Source organism: Podarcis bocagei, assembly GCF_964188305.1.
Source record: "Podarcis bocagei genome assembly, chromosome: W".
NCBI classification, from domain to species: Eukaryota; Metazoa; Chordata; class Lepidosauria; order Squamata; family Lacertidae; genus Podarcis; species Podarcis bocagei.
This window is the reverse complement of record NC_138131.1, coordinates 31,250,018-31,256,945: the sequence shown is the minus strand read 5'-3', so window position 1 is coordinate 31,256,945 and position 6,928 is coordinate 31,250,018.

Genomic DNA, 6,928 nt, shown 5'->3' with positions numbered 1-6,928 from the left:
AGGAGCTGCTTCGCAAGATCTTCGGAGGTTCCCTATAATACAACTGCCCTTTCCCCTCTCACCTCTGACCTGATGGCAGTTCCCTGACAGGTTGGTTGGTTAGAGAAAGCTGGTAGTGTTGATGTGTGTACAGTTGGTTGGTCGTTTTGCAGATAAAGTCTTTTAAGAATAAAAGCAGAAAATAGACTTCCGGGTTGGTGCCTCCAGCAATGGCGGAGTTCCTCTGATCGGGAGGAACTTGCCCTGTGGGAATTTGGGTCTGTACCGCCGCGGCAAAGGCGGAGACCCATAAAAATCACAGGCGGGAGAAGCCTGTGAACGTGGGATTCGGCGGGCACCTTTTGCGCCTCCCCTACTCGCGGGGGAACCCGATTTTGGGGACCCAGAGCAATGTGGGGTGAGCAGCGCGGTGCTTCGAATCATAGAATCATAGAATCATAGAGTTGGAAGAGACCACAAGGGCCATCGAGTCCAACCCCCTGCCAAGCAGGAAACACCATCAGAGCACTCCTGACATATGGTTGTCAAGCCTCTGCTTAAAGACCTCCAAAGAAGGAGACTCCACCACACTCCTTGGCAGCAAATTCCACTGTCGAACAGCTCTTACTGTCAGGAAGTTCTTCCTAATGTTTAGGTGGAATCTTCTTTCTTGTAGTTTGGATCCATTGCTCCGTGTCCGCTTCTCTGGAGCAGCAGAAAACAACCTTTCTCCCTCCTCTATGTGACATCCTTTTATATATTTGAACATGTGTCAGAGCGGCCCGAGGTCCCAGCTCACAAAGGACCAACGCCAGTCCGTTGTTATGTACAAAAGTCTTTATTGAAGTTCAGTTTCTCTTTCACAGTCGCAGCGCGCAGCTCTACGTCTGTAACTCTAGACCGCCGAAGCTCCGTCTGAGTCTCCTCCCCCCAGACACCAGTTTAAGACTCTAGCCTTGCTCCACCTCTTCCTTTGCTCTTTCCTCCTCTGGCTCCGCCTGTCAGCTGGGGTCTCGCTCTTCCTAGACTCATCTGACGCTGAGTCCCCTGAGTCTTCCCCCTGCCTCCGGCGGGCTTTAGGACCTGGTTCCCAATCCGGGTTTTCTGCTGTCCCACGCGCCTCTACATTTGAACTTGGCACGCGCGCCCAGCCGGCAACCTTCCTCCTGACCGTTACACTGCTCCTGTCACTGCTTCCCCCTTCGGGGAGGCTAGCTGGACCTGACCTCCCCTCCATTCCCCCACTCTCCGATGGAGGTGTGGTCAGCCCAGACTCATCTTCTCTTACTGCTGGAGGAGACGCTGGCCCTGACACATGGGACTCTTCCCCCCCACTACGCTCTGGTGGGGAAGCTGGTCCTGACCTCCCGCTGCTGCTTTGGGAGTCCCCGCTGGCCCCTTGTTTCTGGTGTGTCTCCCCTGGGACCCCCCTTGCCCTGACCATCGGTGCCTCCTTCTGGGAATCTTCTGATTCGCTGGAGAAGCTCATGGAATCTCTCGGGTCACTGTCGTACTCCCCTACACTGCCCTCAAATTCTTCCCCTTCGCTCTCCATTTCCTCTCTCCCCTGTACCTCTGCTCCTGAGCCCCTGACAACATGGCTATCATATCACCCCTTAACCTCCTCTTCTCCAGGCTAAACATGCCCAGCTCCCTCAGCCGTTCCTCATAAGGCATCATTTCCAGGCCTTTGACCATTTTGGTTGCCCTCCTCTGGACACGTTCCAGTTTGTCAGTGTCCTTCTTAAACTGTGGTGCCCAGAACTGGACACAGTACTCCAGGTGAGGTCTGACCAGAGCAGAATACAGTGGCACTATTACTTCCCTTGATCTAGATGCTATACTCCTATTGATGCAGCCCAGAATTGCATTAGCTTTTTTAGCTGCCGCGTCACACTGTTGGCTCATGTCAAGTTTGTGGTCAACCAAGACTCCTAGATCCTTTTCACATGTACTGCTCTCAAGCCAGGTGTCCCCCATCTTGTATTTGTGCCTCTCATTTTTTTTGCCCAAGTGCAATACTTTACATTTCTCCCTGTTAAAATTCATCTTGTTTGTTTTGGCCCAGTTCTCTAATCTGTCAAGGTCGTTTTGAAGTGGGATCCTGTCCTCTGGGGTGTTAGCCACCACTCCCAGGTTGGTGTCATCTGCAAATTTGATCAGGATGCCCTTGAGTCCATCATCCAAGTCGTTGATAAAGATGTTGAATAAGACCGGGCCCAAGACAGAACCCTGTGGCACCCCACTAGTCACTCTTCTCCAGGATGAAGAGGAACCATTGATGAGCACCCTTTGGGTTCAGTCAGTCAGCCAGTTACAAATCCACTGAGTGGTAGCATAGTCAAGACCGCATTTTACCAGCTTCTTTACAAGAATATCATGGGGCACCTTGTCAAATGCCTTGCTGAAATCAAGGTAGGCTATATCCACTGCGTTCCCTTCATCTACCAGGCTTGTAATTCTGTCAAAAAACGAGATCAGGTTAGTCTGACATGACTTATTTTTCAGAAATCCATGCTGACTATTGGTGATCACAGCATTCCTTTCTAGGTGCTCACAGACTGTTTGCTTAATGATCTGCTCCAGAATCTTCCCTGGTATTGATGTCAGACTGACTGGGCGGTAATTATTTGGGTCCTCTCTTTCCCCCTTTTTGAAAATAGGGACAACATTTGCCCTCCTCCAGTCTGCCGGGACTTCGCCTGTTCTCCAGGAATTCTCAAAGATGACTGCCAGTGGTTCTGAGATCACATCTGCCAGTTCTTTTAATACTCTTGGATGCAGTTCATCTGGCCCTGGAGACTTGAATACATCTAAACTAGCCAAGTATTCTTGTACAATCTCCTTAGTTATTCTGGGCTGTGTTTCCTTTGCTGAATCATTTGCTTCAAATTCTTCAGGTCGGGCATTGTTTTCTTTATCGGAGAAGACTGAGGCAAAGAAGGCATTGAGGAGTTCAGCCCTTTCTGTGTCCCCTGTTTGCATTTCACCATCTTCTCCTCGGAGTGACCCCACTGTTTCTTTGTTCTTCCTTTTGCTACGAACATACCCATAAAAGCCTTTTTTGTTGCTTTTAACCTCTCTAGCAAGCCTGAGTTCATTCTGTGCTTTAGCTTTTCTGACTTTGTGTCTACACGTGCTGGCTAATTGTTTGAATTCCTCTTTGGTGGTTTCCCCCCTTTTCCATTTTTTGTACACATCCTTTTTTAATCTTAACTCAGTTAAAAGTTCTTTAGATAGCCACCCTGGCTTCTTTAGGCACCTTCCATGTTTCCGTCTCATTGGTATTGCCTGACGTTGTGCTTTTACTATCTCCCTCTTAACAAACTCCCAGCCATCATGAACTCCCTTTCCTTTTAGTATTACTGTCCATGGGATCTCACCCAGCACTTCCCTAAGTTTTATGAAGTCGGCTTTCTTAAAGTCAAGAAATTGAGTCCTAGTATGCTTGGCTGCTCCTTTCCGCTGTATAGTAAACTTCAGAAGAGCTTGATCACTCGCACCTAATGATCCTTCCACTTCTACCCCACTAACCAGGTCATCAACATTGGTTAGGACCAGATCTAAAATGGCTGTTCCTCTTGTTGCTTCTCCCACTTTCTGGACAATGAAGTTGTCTGCAAGGCCAGTGAGGAATCTGTTTGACCTTATGCTCTTGGCTGAGTTTGACATCCAACAAATATCCGGGTAATTGAAGTCCCCCATTACTACTATCTCCCTTCCTTTTGCATGCTTGGCCATCTGTTCCAGGAAGGCATCATCTATGTCCTCCGTTTGGCTTGTGGATCTATAGTAAACTCCCATAATGAGGTCTCTGTTATTCTTCTCTCCCTTAATTTTGACCCAAATGCTCTCACTTTGGCTTTGAGGTTCTAAATCTTGGATCTCTTCACAGGTATACACATCCCTGACATATAACACCACTCCTCCTCCTTTCTTGTCTGGTCTGTTTCTCTGAAATAGATTGTATCCCCCCATTTTTACATTCCAATCGTGGGACTTATCCCACCAGGTTTCAGTGATGCCTATTATGTCATATTTAGTTTGCTGTACCAAGAGCTCAAGCTCACCTTGTTTATTTCCCATGCTTTGCGCATTAGTGTACAGACATTGAAGTCCATTAATCATTCCCCCATGTCTCTTATTTAAGGATTTTTTCCTCCCACCACTAGGTCTGCGTGCTGTTTCCTCCATTTGGCCTATGACATTTGGATGATCATCTTCATCAATTGATAGACTCCTACCTTCAGGAGCACTGTCCCCCTCCCCCACATTAGTCAGTTTAAAGCCCTCCTGATGAGGTTTCTGAGATTTTTGGCAAAAACATTTCTCCCAACCGTTGTGAGGTGAAGCCCATCACTTGCCAGAAGTCCATCTTCAAGAAACTGCAGTCTGTGATCTAAGAATCCAAACCGTTCCGGTTTACACCATTTGCGAAGCCAGCTGTTCACTTCCACTATTTTTCCCTCTCTCCCTGGGCCACCTCGTTCAACTGGGAGGACAGATGAGATGACAATTTGTGCATTTAGTTGCTTCAATTTCCTGCCGAGAGCCTCATCGTCTCTTTTGATCTTCTGGAGGCTATTGCTTGCAGTGTCATTGGTTCCCACATGAACCAAGAGGAAGGGGTATTTGTCAGTGGGTTTTATGATTCCTTGCAGTCATTCAGTTACATCTTGGATCTTAGCCCCGGGGAGACAGCACACTTCCCGAGACATCTTGTCAGGCCCACAGATCACTGCTTCTGTTCCCCTCAGTAGGGAATCCCCTATCACCACTACACGCCTTCTCTTAGTTTTGGTCGTCTGCTTCTTCCACGGAGTGAAGCCGCATAGCTGTTGCCGGAGAGCACTGACTTTTTCCTGTGGACAATTTGACTCCAAAGTAATTACCCGTGAGTAGAGCTGAAGAATCGGAGAATCGGATTTTAAATGTTTAATTTGGCATCGAAACGGGGAGGTTCAAAACAGGAAGTCCGCCTTCCCTATTTGTAAATAGACTGAGGCAAGGAGTCTGTAAGCTGAAGTCTTGGAAAGCCTTTTGTAAAAGATTAAATTTCCATCGGCAAAGAGTATAAAATCCCCCTTGGAGGCAGGAGAAGGGGGGGAAGCTGTGGACTGAGTATGCCTGCAGGAGAGAGTAAAGAGAGTTACAATACTGCCGCTCTGACCCTGGAAACGGGCTGCTAGTAGGACTGACGTTTTGGAATGTCCATTGACAGCACTTAGAACGTTCCTTGACAGCTAGCAGAAAAAGAGATATATATTGTTTCTACTGTCTCCGGCTGCTTCTAAAAAGGAGTAATAAAGTAAATGAAAACTGAAACTAACTTTGGATTGTATGAGTTGCGCTTAAAGGTGACATTCTTGACTATTATAAATAGAAACTGTTTCCCCCTAGTGGAAGTTTCTGAAATTGGTTACTTTATAAGAACTGGGCTAGGGGAGTTTCCAGCTGCAAGATAAAAACTGTGTGACTCTGGGATTGACCTTGAATCTCTTAAGTGTTATGGCAAATGGAAAGGAAAGAACAGATGAAATGTCAACAGAAGAGGCCTTAGTGGTCGCATTATTGAAAATAAATGACTCGCTGGAACAGCTTCACAAGAAAACAGAAGTGATGAATGTGAAAGTGGACGCTGCAAATAATAAAATTGATTTAATTGTAGAAAGTTTAAATAATCTGGGACAAAAGGTGAACACCAACACAGAAACCATGCAGAAATTGACACGGGAATCTACTGCGGATGAAGTCAGGGAGAAAACCTTTGCTGCTGAATGTAAAACAACACAATTGGAGTGTGAGAGAGCCCCATACATTCAAAAGCAACTTGACGAATATAAGCTGACATTTGCTATGATGGAGCTTAAAGAAAAACAGATGAATTTGAGGATCAGAACCCCACCAGAACTGGGAAAGGAAAGTTCGACAGAGCTTCAGGAGGAGACAGGATCAACATCGGCTGAAAAAGAGAGATTTTGGGGGGTCAGTAGGACCGCCAAAAATGTGAATTTACCTAAGGGCAACTGTGAAGGACGTTGGATTGAAGAGAAGGGGGATTGGGTAATATGGACAAATCTGAAGTTGTTATGGTTGGGCCGAGCTGTTGTGGTGGGGATGAGGGTTGCTGTGTTGCCGGGGATGTTGCTTTTGTGTCAAAAAGTGCAAGTTTTGGATGGGAGGGATTGTTTCAGGAGGTGGCAGAGGGATGTTCCTGGATTGGTTTGGCAGGGCAGGAAGCCTCGAGTAAAACTTAAGATATTGACGGATGCTAAAGAAGGAGGTGGACCTGCCCTGCCAGACACCTAAACTTTGTTGTGAATCATCTGCTTTTTGCTGGCTGAGAGAATGGCTGTCTTTTAAAAGCACTGAAGTGTTGGATAATGGCAGATGAAGTTGATGGACTAGACGGAATTGGCAGAAAAGACTGGCAAGATCCGAGACCAGGGAGAAGAGTCGGTGGAAGAAGACTGGGAAAAGTTTAAAGACTATTTATAGAAATATTGTAAAATTAATGAATGTTAGAAGAATGTTGGAATGAAATTATATGGCTTCAGTAGAAATGTTATAAGGAATTAAGTATAAATAGATTAATAGAGTATTAAAGGAAAATAAGGTTAAAAGGTGTTAAGATAATTATAGGATAGAAAATGGGAAGATGGTAAGGAATTGCTGAAATAATTAATAGAAGTGGAATACAAAAAGGGAGGTGTGAAGAGGCCGTGGGAATATGGGAAAGAAAGATAAGATATTGGAAGTTTTTTCTTTTTTCTTTTTTCCCCTTCTTTCTTTTGATGTGTTTTTAAAGTGTTTTTGTTTTGTTTTGTTAATTTTTATGTAGTGTTTTTGTATTATAATGTATTGTTTTTTCTTTTGTAAGTGTTTAAATTGTTGTAAAAGTAATAAATATTATTATTTTAAAAAAAGAATAAAAGCAGAAAATACTCTG